This window comes from Ipomoea nil, unplaced genomic scaffold (assembly GCF_001879475.1).
Source record: "Ipomoea nil cultivar Tokyo-kokei standard unplaced genomic scaffold, Asagao_1.1 scaffold2779, whole genome shotgun sequence".
Lineage (NCBI taxonomy): Eukaryota > Viridiplantae > Streptophyta > Magnoliopsida > Solanales > Convolvulaceae > Ipomoea > Ipomoea nil.
The window spans coordinates 1773537-1791229 of record NW_017619207.1 but is presented as its reverse complement, the minus strand read 5'-3'; the positions used below and the strand labels follow the sequence as shown (position 1 = coordinate 1791229).

The following is a 17693-nucleotide window of genomic DNA, read 5'->3' as shown; positions in this document are numbered from 1 at the left end:
TTTGTCAACCAAATTCAACAACCCTTGTACTCATTTCTTTTCTAGCTCATAAGTTGAACAACAATCTTTTTTTGTTGTTGTTCGACCAATTTGCTCATAATATAGATTTGCAGTTCGCATGATTATGTTGAAGATTTCATACTCAACAAAGGAAAATGGTAATTCATGAACCATAATCATGTAAGATATAACATCTCTCATCCTTGCTTGATCATACTTCCAACTCTGAACACCACTAATACTCTCTTATTTTTGTGTCGCCTCACCTTCAAATTCTATGATTTCCACATTTGTATGTTGGATTTCCTTCTACTATCTCAATAGGTATTGTTTGAAGAACCAACACTTGGACTTGAATATTCATCAATTGTACGTGTTGTAACCTTCGTAAGCTATAACTTTATAAACAATACAAACAAGTAATTAAAAAATGTATACAATATTCTTTCTACAATGAAAAAAAGAAGAAGAGAATACAAAATACTACGATATTGACACAGTACAATATGTTATATTGTTCTTCTTCATCTTGTCCAGTTGTCCAACAAGCTTAACAAGAAAATTCAAAGAACAAATAAATACACAAATACAATGTCAAAGTGGCATACTAACTCTAGAGTGAAGCTAAACTCAATAATCTGTATAAAAAATAGTAAAAAAATTAAAAATACCGTATGTGTTTCTAAAGCTTCGATGACTGAAAGAACAGGCATGCAAGGAGATCCTGGATGAACAAGATTTATTGTAAGTTAATACAAAGTATTTGAACCTTAAGCACAATAAACTTAATGACGAATAAAATGAGAATTCTAATCTCTTTCTTAGCTTTCAATAAATACCAGAAAAAACAGTATATTTACATAGCTATTCATATATTAGCATAATACAATAAGAAATTAATTATACTTAACATAAGAACAATGATTGAATAATAACCACTTAAATAATTTCAGAATTTAAAAAAAAAAAAAAAAAACTCCATTCATTGAAACAGGATAACATAAACCTCACCTAGCTTCCCGACCCATTCTCTCTCTAGTGGTCATCAAAGAAAGGAAAATTAGAAAAACAAATAGGAGAAAAAAAAAAAAAGAGCTGCTAAGATTGCATTACAAAATTATGCCACTTGGTCAATGTTAGCAGCTACAGATTTGCAAGGAAGTTTAGATCAAATCATTTAAAGCTTTCAAATATATCAAGTACATACAACCTAATGATAATCATCTTTTCAAATAGATCAATCTTTACTTGAGGGGTAGTTGCTGGAATGGAGGAGACGACGGTCGGAGATTATGGCTATGGAGGTGGTAGCTATAAGGAAGAAGAAGCAAACGAGGTAGTGTACTTGTGGCTGCGACTTTGCGAGCGAGAGTGTGAGGTGGTGTCGTGGTGGGTGCGAGAGTGAGGAATAGAGGAAGAAGACAAGAAGCAAAACCTAAATGAATGAGATGGCTAAATTACTTTATTGCCCGGGTAGAATTATATATATATATATATATATATATATAGAGAGAGAGAGAGAGAGAGAGATTAAGAATCAAATGAGGACACTTTCTCTCATGAGGAGTGTGGATTAATCCTGACCGTGTATATGGAGTTGATGTGTGGTTGAGATTTATTTCCTTTTCTTTTTTTAATATTGCACGGATGGGTGTAGGTGGGGTGTTTTTAGTCATTTGATTTTATTTTCCATTCATTGTTTAATTATTTTAGGCTGTTATGCTTGTTTTTAGGGTGAGTAATTAAGGTATGATATGATTCTCATAATCACATTGCATATCACTGTGATTTTCCAACTTCATTGTGTATGTTCCTTCTTATTAGCGAAAGTTTTCCAACTTCACTGTGTTTTCGACGTTGGGTTCATTGTGTTTGTGATGTGTGGTTTTCAGGAGTAGTGTTACATAGTTGAGTTTGCATTACAGATTATTTTAGTAGTACTGAAAATTTTGAATATTGATGAATGGGTATGAAATTGTTGAATTGTTAGGTATTGGCATCACAGATGGAAAGAGTATTTATGGGAGAGAATGGAGAGCAAAAACCAATCTTCTACCGATTCTCATTGCTTTGTTCGCGCATAGCTGATTCTCATTGATTTTTCATGTATTTCATTGATTTTTTGATGAGGGGTTTGCTTGCTTCCATTGTTGTGCTTGTTTGGGATCGTTTGGTGCTATGGATTCGCCAGGTATGTCAGTGTTTTCGTCATTATGGAGTGATTCTGTACGGTGCATCGGTGTTCACTGTAATTGTGCATTTACGGCGTGTTCGTGTTAGCATCTTGTGTGATCGGCGGTAGGGTTGTGCATGGTGTTAGGGTTTATGTTTGCCTTAGGTGTGTACGATTGTGTGTTTTTTATCGGGACATGTCATTGGTTTTGTCTTTATTCATTGTGTTTGGGTTTTGGTGTGTGCATTCTTGATTTCTGTATTTGTGCATTAATGGAATGATGTTTTTTTATCAATTCGGCTGCTGTACAATTTTTTGTTTTTTCCTTTTTGTTTTTTTTGTTTTTTTTGCATTTTTCTGTTTGTACTTTGTATGTTAGGTCTTCTTCTTCTTCTTTTATTTATTTATTTATTTATTTATTTATTTTTGCGCTTTTCAGTTTGTATGTTACGTGTTTTTTGTGTAGGTGCGTTTGCTGGTATTTGACGAGTGTCTTTGTGGATGTTTGCTTGAATTTCGTTTAATCCATCGTACTTCTTGATTTGGTTATTTGTGTGTGTAGGGCAGTCTGAATCTGTACAAGGTTGTATTATGGACGTGTCTTCAGATGGGATAAAGTATTGGATGCCTACGTGTGATGAGGCTGGCTATTAGGACTTTTATAGGCCATTGTTTTGAGAGGCTTGAACATGGTCTCGCTTTTTATCGGCACTTCATTTTGTTATAGCATATTTCTTATGTTTCACTAAACCATACAATAGTAGTATTTTGATCTTGGGGTTTTAATTACAATTTGAATTTCACACTCGTCTATTCATTTGCATACAGAAATATGTGGTGCTCATTATTTTTGCCTTTTTAAAAGAAATATTAACAGTGCAATTTAATGCACATACAGATGTTTCCAATTAATTTACACACATGCACATGCAGGCTAAGAATGCACATGAAAATAAAACAAAAATGCACTGACATCTCAAGCACAAATGCACATTCCATAAATCAGCATTTTGGCCATCTATAATCTATCGCACAAATGTTGAAGCTGGAAATTAACACTGGTATGGACTTGTGATTAAATCAACTATACAATTATCAATCCAACTGCCCAGATTGCACATTACAGTACATAGGATCATTTGTTAAAACTTATCCCCATGTATGCCTTTTGTACATATCACACTGTAATGCATCTAAATGCACATTCACTTTTAACAAATACACATGTATATGAACTCAGTTTTGGCGTAGTAGTTCCACACGCAGCAAAAAAAAAAAAAAAGGTTAGATACAGAGGACAGAAATATACCATCTAAAGCTGAGCAGTTACATTCCTACCATTAATATTTATGTGTTTAACAATATGCCACTGTCCGGTGGCTTCTTCAAATTCTATTCAAAATGCATATTCAAACACAACAAAAAAAATAAGTTGGTTGTCAATGTCACGTGGCTCACTAATCACCACACACAGACCAATTATCTCATACCACCACGGTCAAAACTTTAAAAAAAAAAAAAAAAAAAAAAAAAAGACATGTCCAAAAAATCAAACGTTCCGCACATTTCATTGTCTCAATAACCAACTGCGCTGCCTTTCATCCATTCTGCTGCCGTGCCGTGAAATAGTTTTGTTCCCTTGTGTTCTTGCTACTTGGACTGGAGGGGACTCAAAATCATCATCGGGATTCGGCCCACTTGGTTGAGCTTGCTGATTGTTAGTGAATTTCTACTTCTTGGCTGCATATGCTCATCAAGTCACGTAAAATTCAGATCCACACTATTAAATGGCGGCAAGATGCACACTGCATTTATTCACCACATATCCAACCACATAGATGCACAGACCTGCTTAACTAATGCTCAACATAAAAACCATAATGCATACACTAGGACTCCAAATACACCCTGCACAAACATGCTCTATACAATTTACTTCATATGCAAACCATAAAAAGCACAATCAAGCTCCACACATACATACTACAAGAAACTACAAGAAACGCATAATTCTTAAAGATAATAATCAAGCTAGCACATTCAGCATTCGCTAAGATCAGATCAACACTATTAAATGGTGACAAGATGCACATTTTTTTAAATCACCACATATTCAACCTCATAGATGCACAATCTTAGTTAATGCTCACTATAAACAAACCACAATACACACACTAGGATATCCTTTCCCCACCTTTTTCTTTCACTGCATAGTCAGTTTAGATTTAGTGTTCTCTTCTTATTTGTGCATTCTCTGTCGCTGCCCTATCGCACAAATAACTAATTCTCCGCCAAGGCAGACTCACAGCATATCCAACGCCATCCAAAACCAGTAAAAAACCCAAAAATAAAAAAAATAAAAAAAATTGAACCCATTGAATTCAGCCTTCACAAATCAGTTCCCGGACTCCAACCCGTCGTCCCCACCGTCAATTTTCCGGCCTCACAGACCCACCGTCACTCCAATGGACTGACATCCAGTCGCGAACACCGCCACCCAGTACACCGCCACCCAGTACGGTCTCTCTCTCTTTTTTTTTTCTTTTTTTTTTTATTAAAAAAAAACACAATAGTAATGACAAGCAATTTCATAAACATTTAATCTCATATTTCAGGCATTCGATCAAAATAAAAAATAAAAAACAAAATCATAATAATATTTTATGTATTCTTACGGATTCTACTCGTCGCTTCAATAGACGTACGCCGGTGAATTTTTGATTCTCCGTCGGCCATATAGCTTGCGATTGTGTTGTAGCCCACTAGTCTTCACGCCTCGTTTGTGCAATCATTTTTCTCTCAGTTGAATGTGCAATGTCGACATCCCTGTACACATTCTGCGTTTTAACCCTAAGCGAAGAGACCCGAGTAATTCGTTCACTCCGTTCTGGTCAATGCACATCCATTTATCCAATTACCCCTTTACCCCAACAATAATTACATCGAGCGTTAATAGCCTTATTTACTGGGCTTTTAATTTTCCCATTTGTGCAATCTGTGCCCTTCGATCGTCCCATCCGATGGATGTCATTAAGAGTTTTTTGCACTTTTGGTCCCACGACTATAGTGGCACTATCAGAACTGATCCACGACTTTCAGACCTTGCAATTTTAGTCCACGATTATTGTTTTTTTGGCAAAAATGGTCCTTCCGACCACTTTTCCGTCAAAATTTCACCGGAGTAAAATTTCTTCATTTTTAAGAAGGCTAAAGTTGACATGTTTAAGAGGCTTGTATTACTGATTGTTGGCTGCCATATTTTGCAATAAAGAATTGTTTTTTATCTAGGAAGAATTGTTAAGGGAAATGTCAAATTTAGCCCTCTTAAAAATGAAGAAATTTTACTCCGGTGGAATTTTGACGGAAAAATGGTCGGAAGGATCATTTTTGCCAAAAAAACAATAGTCGTGGACTAAAATTACAAGGTCTGAAAGTCGTGGATCAATTCTGATAGTGCCACTATAGTCGTGGGACCAAAAGTGCAAAAAACTCATGTCATTAATCCACAATCCTCACCTAAGGCTCTATCCCCACTTGAACCTCACCCATATATATATATATATATATATATATATATATATATATATATATATATATATATATATATATATATATTGTTAAATTACTTTGTGAACATTATTAAATGAACACTAAACGAGTCTGTTCATGAACATTATTAAATGAACACAAACGAGCTTGTTCACGGAGCTGTTAACAAATAAGCCTACAATTGTTTCTACTCTATTCGTTTATGAATCGAGCTCTAAAATTTGTTAATTTATGTTCGTTTACCTTAATAAACGAACGTCTACCAATCACGAACACAATTAGTTTACTGAAAGTCCTGTTCGCTAACATCCCTAATCTTCAAGGACTACATCACAACCCGTTAAAACCCAAACCAAAATATCTTTCCTACTTCTCAATTGAACTGCACGACATAAGCTAGTTTTAATCTTAATTCAAATACTAGTCCTAATAAACCTATTCCCTAGGAATCCTTGGCAAATTTTACTGTGGGCCATGGTTCAAAACGGTGTTGTTTCTTTTAATGAAAAGAAACGGCACCCGTTCTGTATAATTAGTTCCGTTTGTATAACATATTCAATTTCATTTTATATACATTGTATTTTAATTTCAGCACAACTAAAGTTTTATTTTATTTCAACTACAGTTTCATTTGACATTATACATACAATAGTCTTATTACATTGAGACCTGTTATTGAATTTCATTTTATACACATTGTAGTCTTATTACAACATCACTAAATTATAATTCTAATTCAACTACAGTTTCATTGGACAATATACGCTCAAATATGTGAAACCGTTATTCAGTTTCAATTCATTTTATATACATTGTAGTTTCATTACAACACAACTAAAGTATCATTTTGATATAACTACAGTTTCATTTGACAATATACACTCAATATGTGAGACATGTTATTCAGCTTCTTTTTATACATACTGTAGTTTCATTTCAGCAAAACTAAAGTATCATTTCAATTCAACTACAATTTTATTTAACAATATACACTCAATATGTGAGACATGTTAATCAATTTCATTTTATACATATTGCAGTTTCATTTCAACACAACTAAAGTACCATTTCAATTCAAAGTACATTTTTATTTGATAATATAAACACAAAATGCGAGACAAGTTATTCAGTTTCATTTTAGATACATTGTAGTTTTAATTTATTTTGTTCTGAATACACCAAAAATATGGAATTTGTTAAAATTTAATGGTTGTTGTTTCTTTACTTAAAGAAACGACACCATTTTTAGACCATGGTCCACACAGCTGTGTGGACCATGGTCCACCGTATAACAACCGGGAACCCTCAAGCCAGGCTAGGAATAAAGAGTGGTTTGCAACTAAGAGGGCCCTCTTGCATGGATCGTTATGCTGTGCATCCGTATGCACCATGCATGATGCATACGGATGCAAAAACGATGTCGTTTTATTAAAAACGCGCATCCCCCTTTAAAAAAATCAGTTTCGATTCGGTTAAACCTTTAAAAAGCGCATAAAAAAACGCGCATCACACTTGGTTAACGGTTAATCTTTTAAAAAGTTTGGTTAAAACGATTCGGTTAACCGATTGTACATCCCTAACTATGAATGGACTAAAGCTTTAAAGAGACCGTTGTTTTTGGGTGTGTGTCTCTTTTCTTATTATCTTCATTGAGCTATCTTTATGAGTTTATCGCTGTTTTATAGAGTTTTATTTGTGTCCCTCTTTCTTTATTTTCATTTTTATTGTTTTTAAGAGATGATTTTCTTTGCTTTAAAAAAAAAAGAAAACGATTAATTTTCTTTAAAATTCATGGAGCTATGGGGTATGGACAGAAATAACATCTCGGTGGGCTTGCAGGAAACCCGAAGCGGCAATAACATTTTGGTGGGCTTGCAGCTGGGTAGGTAGCCCATTGAGGTAATGGCATCTCAGTGACCTTGTAAGTTGAGTAAGCAATCCAAAGAGGTAACCACCAATCGTTATATCCTACACCACGGCGCACATAGCACTGTGCGCCGCACGCCTCCCAAAACGACGTCGTTTTGGAGTAGTGTTGGGAGGCGCGGTAGGAAGTTGCTGAGATTATGTGTATTTGTTCACAACGTTATGTGTATTTGTTCACAACATTATGTGTATTGGTTCATACAGTTATGTGTATTTTTTATACAATTATGTACATTCTTTTTATACAATTATGTACATCCGAATCAGAAAATTTGTGTGTATTATGTTAAGAGTTGATGTGTATTATGTTAAAAGTTTATGTTTATTATGTATTATGTTAGATTATGTGTATTATCTTTTAAAAAGAGTATGTATATTTTGTTATATAATTATGTACATTCATGTATAACATTATGTGTATTCTAGTATAACATTATGTACATTCTTGAACAGCGGGTTTTTTTTAAAGAAAAAACTATTGCCATTCACTGGGGCGGGAAATTTCAAAAAAAAAAAAAAAATTAAAACGACGTCGTTTTGCATCTGGGCACATAGTGCAACGCGCGCTGTGGTGTAGGATATAAATTGCCGGTAACCACATCTCGGTACGCTCGCAAGCTAGGTAGGTAACCTAAGGAGGTAGTAACATCTTGGTGGGCTTGCAAGTTGAGTAAGCAATCCAAGGAAATAATAACATCTTGTAGGCTGGGAAGGTAACCCATGGAGGTAATAACATCTTGATGGGCTTACATGTTGGGTAGGAAGCCCAAAGGGGTAATAAACATCCTTGGTGGTTCGTAGGCAGGGAAGACACCTCAAGGAGGCAAAATGCCAAAAAATTAGTTGTCGATTAGGCCTGCAAGCAGGGAGGGCAGCTCAACACTTCTTATTGGATCCACATGTAGGGAAGGCGGTCCAATGGGTTCACATGAAGAAAAGTGGTCAAAAACATCTTTGGCAAGCTCGTAGATAAGGCCCGGCCCGTAGGTAGGGAAGGCAGACAAAAAATTCCTATTGGAATGCGTGTAGGGAGACAATCCAATGGGTCCACTTGTATGGAAGGTGGCAAAAATCATTATTAGGCCCGTACTTAGAGAAGGTTGCCCAATAAACGTCACATGTAGGAAAATTAATAAAATTTCTATTAAACCCATATGTGAGAAATGTGGTCCAATGGGTCCGCATACAGGAAAGATGTCGAAAATCCTTATTAGGCCCACATGCAGGGAATGCTGCCCAATAAAGGTCATGTGGCAATCGAGCCCACATGTAGAAAAGATAATCCAATGAGGCTGCATGTAGGGAAGGCAACCGAAGATCCTTGGTGGACTCGCATGCAATGAAAGCAGTTCAAGGAGACTTCATAAAGAAAAACTTTTTTTTTTCTTTTTCTTTCTAGGAAGGTGATTAAAGCGAAGGGTAAAGAGCTAAGTCATCCTAGCAAACGTCACATAGGGAAGGGCAAATTATTGAATGGACCATGGTCCACACAATGTTACGTGGACCATAACAAAAAATACATTTTTAATATACTAAATGTACATTATTTTTATATTGAATGTACATTATACAATATAATGTATACTCAAAACAAAAATAATGTACATTCCCTGAATACAATGTACATTGTTTTTGTACTGAATGTACATTATTTTTATACTGAATGTACATTATTTAACAGTAAACAAAATATGGTCCATACAATTTGTGGGGACCATGGTCCACACAATAATGATTGCATAGGGAAGGCGGTGGGCCCCAAGATACCCAAAAGGGAAATTTTTTCATCCTAGTGGCCCAACATGAATCAAGTAGGCCTTTAGGGTTTCCAAGAAGGAGAATTTAAGGCACAAGATTCTTACAGTTATCTAAAAATGAAACAGGTGGGCCCATGAAGCCCTAGTAAGAGTTGGTTGGGCTAGGACCTTGCATGGAGCAGTTAGTGCAGGATGAAGGTCGTGAAGGAATACAATACATAGGAGGAAAAAGAAGAAGACAAAGGGAAGGTTTTGTTTTGAAGCATCCGGCAATCTAAACAACGGTTAGAGCCTGTGGGGTCAAGGTCGAGAGTAAAGCTCGAGAATAACTGGTGGCGATAAGAAAGTTCCAATTTGACTGGATGAGTGTAGATGTTGGGATGCGAGAGCATGATTTTAGAGTATACTACTTCCTCTAGTTGTCTAGATAGCAATAAGAAGTGTGTGACTTTTGATGAAGCCATGGGGCATTGGCCCAAAGATAGTTGGACTAGAGGGTGGGGTTTATGGAGTTAATTGATATTGTGGCCTAAAAAGTTGCATGATTGAAGTTAATCATACACTTTACAGAAGGAGAAAAAAAAACACTAGGACTCAAACTTTGGACTTACATAATTAGCTACTAGGGTGGCAACCAGCTAGTCGACCTTATTTGTTGTGCAATTGGAAGCAATAAACAATACTTATTATTAAAGTGGGGTTGGGCAGTGACACATGGAAATGGTGACGACAAGTTAGTGGACAAGGTTAATTGAGGCATGGCGATCATTGATTTTTGGGGGAGGTCGGGACACTGTAAAAGGGCTCCCTTGCCCCCTTCAAACATCATAAGCATCCTCATCAAGATCTGCAGTCCAGTGAGTCTTACTCTATTCTTCCTACCACAAACACCCGTGTTTAAATCCTATGGGAAGCGTATCTTGAGAGCTAGAGTCAAGACTTAGTTTATTTTGAGCTTGGACCCTTGTTTGGGCATTGATTTGTGTAGTAGTAGTAATTGTAGTAGTAGTAGTGGTACTAGTAGAGATGGCGATCATTGATTTTTGGGGGAGGTCGGGACATTGTAAAAGTAGTAGTAGTAGTAGAGATGGTGACCATTGATTTTTGGGGGAGGTCGGGACACTGTAAAAGGGCGACACTGTAAAAGGGCACCCTTGCCCCCTTCAAACATCATAAGCATCCTCATCAAGATCTGCAATCCAGTGAGTCTTACTCTATTCTTCCTACCACAAACACCCGTGTTTCAATCCTATGGGAAGCGTATCTTGAGAGCTCGAGTCAAGACTTAGTTTATTTTGAGCTTGGACCCTTGTTTGGGCATTGATTTGTGTAGTAGTAGTAGTAGTAGTAGTAGTAGTAGTAGTAGTAGTAGTAGTGGTACTATGGTAGTAGTAGAGATGACGATCATTGATTTTTGGGGGAGGTCGGGATACTGTAAAAGTAGTAGTAGTAGAGATGATGATCATTGATTTTTGGGGGACACTGTAAAACGGCGCCCTTGCCCCCTTCAAACATCATAAGCATCCTCATCAAGATTTGCAGTCCAGTGAGTCTTACTCTATTCTTCCTACGACAAACACCCGTGTTTCAATCCTATGGGAAGCGTATCTTGAGAGCTAGAGTCAATACTTAGTTTATTTTGAGCTTGGACCCTTGTTTGGGCATTGATACCAAATGGACTTTTGGTTCAAGTTTGAAACTTCAAGATTACGTTTATACATACAAAAAAATGATCTCGAAATAAATGGTCTTCCTTGATCAGAACATCACTTTGAAGTTTGGAATGCAAAATATGGAGAAAAAGGAGGAAAAATGTGCTTTAGGCTGAAATTGCATTTCTCTTTCACTCCCCACTATCATTGGCCTTCACCTTCTTCATCTTCGTGCTTTAATCAGCATAAATTTAAGTTATTATTATTTTTCATTCCAATTTTATACCAAACACACAAAATAATATTTTATTGTTCATTGTCACAATATCACTCCTTGTGTAAACATACAAATGTTAATCACAAGTTAATAGGTGCACTTTATGATAATGTTTTGTACATTAATAGTTATTCATTTTCTTAAATACATTTATGAAATGTTACTATCCAAGTGCTAAAAAATCTTTTTTTTTTTTTTCTACTATATTTTCAACTAAGGGTATGTTTGGAAACTCGGAAAATGATTTTTTGGAAATCATTTTTCGAGTTTCTAGTGTTTGGATGTGTCTGAAAAATCAAGTCAACGAAAATCAAGTCAATTTTTGTTGACTTGAGAAAATATGGCTATTTTGGAGGAAAATGACTTTTGCCAAAATTTGGCGAGAGTTATTTTCCACAGGCCGGCCAAAAATGACCACAATTGTTCCCGACCTTGGTTTCCGGCAAAAAACCAAACCTCTAGCCGGAGACCAAAGTTTTTTTTAAAAAAAAAATATTAATTTTTGATAAATAACATTATTTTTAATATTATTATATTCTAAATAAAATAATTAAAATGTTTAATTATACAATTCTACTCATTTTTCAAAAAATTAACCAAACACACTAAGACAATTTTTCAGAATGCAACCAAACACTGAAGATAAAAACATTTTTTGAAAAATGACTCATTTTTTAAAAAACATTTTCTAAAAGTAATTTTCCTTATTTCTAAAACACACCCTAATTTAAAATGGAGTCACCATTTAACCTTATTTGGAGAATTGGTGGGACCCCTGAAATGCCTATTTCTCTATTCACAATTTCAAATTTGAATTTTTACTTATACAAAACCAAACTCATCTTATGTTGAACATATGTGAGTCCTACTCGAAACATGAATGATCAAAAGACTTAAGATAATGGAATGTGTAGATTGAATTTCTTGTAAGTATGGTTGAAAAAATCGGTAGGTGCTTTTCGAGTGTTCAGGAGGTGCCTAGCGTCTAGGGCACCTAGACGGCGATTAATTATAAACTATTTAATACTTTAATAGTTTATAGACGCTTAGGTGCCTGTGTATTTTTATTTTTAATTTTTAAGACTTGATAATTATAAACTATTTAATACTTTAATAGTTAATACTAAAATAGTAAATATTAAGCTAAAAAACATCTAGAGTTTGAACAATTTAGAGTTATTTTGCTCAAAACGATGTCGTTTTGAGTGAAATAATCCATTTAAAAAAGAAGGGAACAATAGATAATGGGCCGACTAGGCGACCTAGTCGGTGCCTAGGAGGCTTGGTCGGTGATTAGGCGGCCTAGTCGGCGAGTCGCTTAGACCACCGATTATGGTGATACGCAAGGCGGTCGGCCAGCGCCTAGCGCTTAGGCGCCGATTAATCAGTACTTAGGCGCGATTTTTGCAACACTGTAAGTACATGAAGATTAAGGTCTGACCAGTGAGTTGATTGCGTGACTCAAGATTTACCTCTACAATAATTCTAGAGGTAAAGTCGTGTATGCTTAGCATTAATCCGACAAAACTGAGATTACCCAAGTATATATTAACAAAAAATTTATAATGTATCTAAGAAACTCTACTACAAAGTATATGATATCGCACATAATAATATAATGCGTTTAAATAAAATTATAATTTATACCTTAGCAAAAATATATCAACAATATAATTTTATCAAATACAAATAACATTCACAACACCTATTGCTACATATAATTGTAACATAGTATAAATGAAAATTTCACTTATTAGTTTCACAACTATTATGACATTATCGCATTTAATTCTCAACTTTTAATTTGATCATATTTAATCTCATAACTTTGTTGATATTATTACATCTGTTATAATTTTATTAAATTAACATTAACTTTAAGATAATTTGGCCATGTATTTCAATTTATAATTTTAATTTTCTCTCCTTATAAACCATATAATAGAAGTATGTGTTCTTATTTCAATTAAAAATCTAAACTGATAGCTGATACAAAATTAAAATATGTGCTCCAGATATAAAATAACATAATTTGATAAAAATTTTAATGGAAAATAGTCGATCTTTTTCTATATTATATACTTTGCATGTCCCCATAAAGATATGTCAGCCCCTTCCAAGCTAATTACAGAACTAAGCACGCCTAGCAAATAGCAAATCCATTTAGATTTATTTATAAATTTTTATTTGTTTTTTCTTATTACTTTATATACTAGTAGAGTACTAGAGTGTAGAAAGCATGGCCATCATGATTAGTAAACTAGAATCTCTCAATTTTCAATAAAAATCTTTATTAATTTTTATTGAGAAATGCGAGGCAGAGTTCTTTTCTTTTAGAACAATGTTATTTTTGGGTATATAATATTCATTGTTAGTTGTTGCTGAGAATCTTTCTCCAGAAAAGTTCCTTCTCAGTTCTCACTCTTTCATAATGGACTATTATATTATACACTTCCACAGGTGAGAATATACTTTGTATTTTTTTGGACGGTAAATAATTGTTAGGTGATTGAGTTAGGGAGTTTAATTAGTTGATAATATTAGTTGATTATAAAAAAGTGTTTGGTAAATTAGCTGTTAGCTGATAGTTGATTACATGTAAAATGATCTTTCTCAAAAAGTTGATCGAAAAAATTACTTTGACTAACTTTTTGAATTTTAATATTTTAGAGCAATAAATTGTTACAAAAAGCTAATTAATTAAATACTCATATTGATTATTTAACCAAGTCAAACAGTTAATAATGGTCAAATAAGTCAAAATTAGTTGATAAGCTAACAAGTTTTTTGCACTTTTAGTCCCACGACTATAGTGGCACTGGCAGAATTGATCCACGACTTTTGAACCTTGCAATTTTAGTCCACGACTATTGATTTGTTTGCAAAAATGGTCCTTCCGGCCAGTTTTCCGTCAAAATTTCAGCGGAAAAAAAAATTCTCCATTTTTAGCCGGGTTAAAATTGACATTTTACTTATCTCAAAAAAATTAAAAGAAAAAAATTGATATTTGACTACATACAATATTACTGGGCTACATACTACTGCCCCAGGCGGCTTTGGAGTATGGTTCCCGCGGGGGGAACCACGGGTGGGGGTCCACCCGTGGCCCCACCCGTGGGGTACGTATTGATGGTTGTTTGGGGATTTGTTCCCCGTGATTCTTTTGACTCGATAATTGATATTTTGACTTCCCGATGTTGTTTTATTGGGCTATTTGAGTGTCTTCTTGGTGTTTCGTATGTCTAGAATGATATGTTAGGAATCCATGTAGGATTTGGTGTCTTGAATCGTGCTAAGTGTTCAACATTGTGATTCGTTGAACCATGTTGAGTCTTGTATGTTCTAAGGAACTATGTTTGGTTTACCCGTTCGATAAGCATGCTAGTTTGATGTTGAAATGCTAGTGTGTGCGGTTTGTTCTTTCCTTTTGAGAATGGCAACTTGTGTTGACCATCGTTGGAGTCGGATTGTAGTCCTTCCTTTATTGAGTATGGTTTCATATCTTTGTTGTGATCCATTGATTGATTCCTATGATGAAAGTGTGTGTACTGGCTGTACCTTGATTGCACGGTTAATGGTATGGGACATTAATCACCAAGGTACAGATGTGGTCCTTGTGGTGGCCATGAATTGAGTTTGGTGGTTTATTATCGTGAGTTTAGCTCACATGTTTGGCGGTTTTGTGATATGATCTTGCAATGTACCCTCATGTACTGAGCGTTCGGCGGTTGTTGGAGGGGGAACGACGGTTCCCAGAGGCAAAAGGTTGGACTTGGAAGTATAGGGTGGCACTCGGAGGTAAAGGTTGGAACCGTAATAAGGCCGGGGGTAGCCATAAGGTTGGAACAGGGCATAAGGTTGGAACTTGTGACATGAAGTGTCACGGTGGCATGTAGTGCCAATGTGTGAATACCTATCCTTTTCTTGTTGAGCATGTCGAGTGATATTCTACTTTGTGATCAGTAGAATACACCTCGATTTGTATTTTGTTATCGTTGTTGTCTTTGCCTTGATGTTTTCCTACTTTGTGATCAGTAGATTACATCTTGAGCTGTGTTGAGTTGTACTGTTGTCGTTCTTGTTTTGATGTTGTCTGGGATGTTGATTTCCCTTGTTCTTTTTTGAGAGTGAAATAGAGTCTTTGCAGTTGACTTCTCTCTTTGACTTTGAATTGATATATACTGTATTCCGTTTCGAAAATGATTTTGTATTATACTATCTATATATGCTACTTAACGCGTATTGATGGGTTATCAACAATATTCGATGACCGGGCGTCGTCCCCTTTCTTTATGTGCTTTACATGTCCTGAGTAGATATGGCGAGTGCGCTAGCTGTTGGTAGTAGTGTAGCTCCCTTGAACATCTTAGTTAGTGTTTTGGGCCTGTGTGCCATGTTTATGATAAACAAGATGGATTGTTGGTTTTAGACTTGCCCGTGCATCCACGTTGACGTGGATGTGGCATATCACTCCTTGGTTTTCCCATTTTTAATCTAAGTCTTCCGCTGTTGCTTATGTTTTATGATATCTGTTAGTTGCTTTGCCTTTCGTATTTATGTTTTAAAAATGTCATGAAAATCGGGGGTGTTACAGTTGTGCTCCTTAATCAAGAGGCTAAGAGTTTCCCCCATCTTTTTCAAGGGTTGTAAGGTTTCCTTCCATTCTTCTCTAATGGATTTTTCTTCAGTGGAAGGCGTGTTTTGAGTGTAAAATTGGGGAGAGTAGGCTTGGCTTTGGTAAGGGATATAGGACTGAGAGTTATTTCGGCCTCTTTGTAGAAAATAGTCATTATTTTGTTCACAATGGTTAGAAGGATAGGATTGGGAGTGGTAAGCTTCATGAAAATTGTTCCTTCTATCTCCCAGGTACATATTAGAGTAACATCCTTGATCTTGATATCTCTTCTCATAATCATTTCAGAAATACCTTGGTTCTTGGTATCCACCCGAATAACCATGAGGAATTTCTCTTTGTAGTGGTTGGGCCCAATTGCTTGAATGCTCTAATTTAGGATCATAGGATGGCTCTTGGTAGCGTTTTGGGGGATCAGTGTTTGCGTATTTTTGTTGAGGTGGTGATGGAGTGTAATGGTGGTTGTAGGAGTAAGCATTTTGAGAGTTTGGTTCGTGTGGGGGTGGAGTGGGTTTTTGAATGGGATGCTAAGGTCGGACAAGGATAGGTTCATCGTACCAATCAAAGGATGAAGAAAACATTTTTTTTTTCAAAAATCAGCTATAAAGAACAAGAGGGAAACAAGGTCCTTGCAACTAGAAGTAGTTGCTCGTGAGCAAATAGGATATTCAACAAGTTTATACTCACTTTCAAATCAATCAACAAGATGTAATATATACAAAAAAAAAAAAAAAGAAAAACAACAATAAAAATGAATGGGCAACCTAGTAATCTTATTAATACACTCCTAGATTGTCATAGTAAGCACACTCTACTTAGCACCTATTGTCATCCCCGGCAATGGCGCCATTTGATGGGATGTAATTTAGCGGGGTGATGTAGGATGGAATGGATGATGGATAAGTGTAAATGGAGATGTGGAATCCCCGAGTGTCGAACTCAAGGATGGCAAGTTGGAATAAATATAGTGCAAGACAATCACTTATCATAGTGCATTAACAAGAGAAAACTAGGTGCAAGGAGCGTAGGTGGGAGCATGTGTGCGAGATAGTGTAAGGGATGGTATGAGTTAGGAGTGCAATAAAGGAAAACATGCAAAAAAAAAAACTAGAAAATAAAAAGAAGTGGAGTGGATTGGAATTCCTATAATTTCAATGTATAGTCATTGGCTAGAACGGTGGCTAAACGGGGGTTTGATCATTGGCTCACGCTTTGCTAGTGCTAAGACGATACGTAATTAGCCTCTTAGAACACACCTTAGTGTGACTAAGGCAATTTATCAAACACCTTGCTTATGTGTTTGCTTCTGGACTTGGCCCTCTCGGATCACAAGGCGAGAATTGCAAGTGGAAAAGCTAGAGTGTAGCACAATCTCTTGCCAATACACTCTTCCTAACTCTCATGTATGTGGTGCACAAACTCAAACATAAGTCAAGCCAATCACACTACCAATCAAGGCTAGAGTGTATCACAATCTCTTGCCAATACACTCATACAAACAAGGCTAGGGTGTATCACAATCTCTTGCCAATACACCCATCCTAAACCTCACGCAAGAGTGTGTGCAACGCACACGCAAGATAATACAAAATCCACTTCCAACAAAGATCAAACATATAGCCAAATCACATTAATCAATACATCAACAATCACAAGAAATATCCAACCCACTCTTAGAAATCTAGCTACTCATATTCATGCTCAATAATCTCAACATAGACAAAAT

The 17693-nt window shown here is 35.7% G+C and overlaps 2 long non-coding RNA genes across 2 annotated transcripts; both read right to left on the bottom strand.

Moving 5' to 3' along the window:
* Window positions 1-116: 116 nt before the first annotated feature.
* On the bottom strand, window positions 117-17397 carry LOC109157369. Its single transcript, XR_002050223.1, has 3 exons — window positions 17388-17397; window positions 478-613; window positions 117-392 (listed from the first exon to the last, which is right to left on the bottom strand). It is a non-coding gene; the product is annotated as an uncharacterized LOC109157369 (long non-coding RNA).
* Window positions 3480-5027, bottom strand: LOC109157370. The gene is made up of 2 exons (XR_002050224.1): window positions 4849-5027; window positions 3480-3913 (listed from the first exon to the last, which is right to left on the bottom strand). It is a non-coding gene; the product is annotated as an uncharacterized LOC109157370 (long non-coding RNA).
* Window positions 17398-17693: the final 296 nt, after the last annotated feature.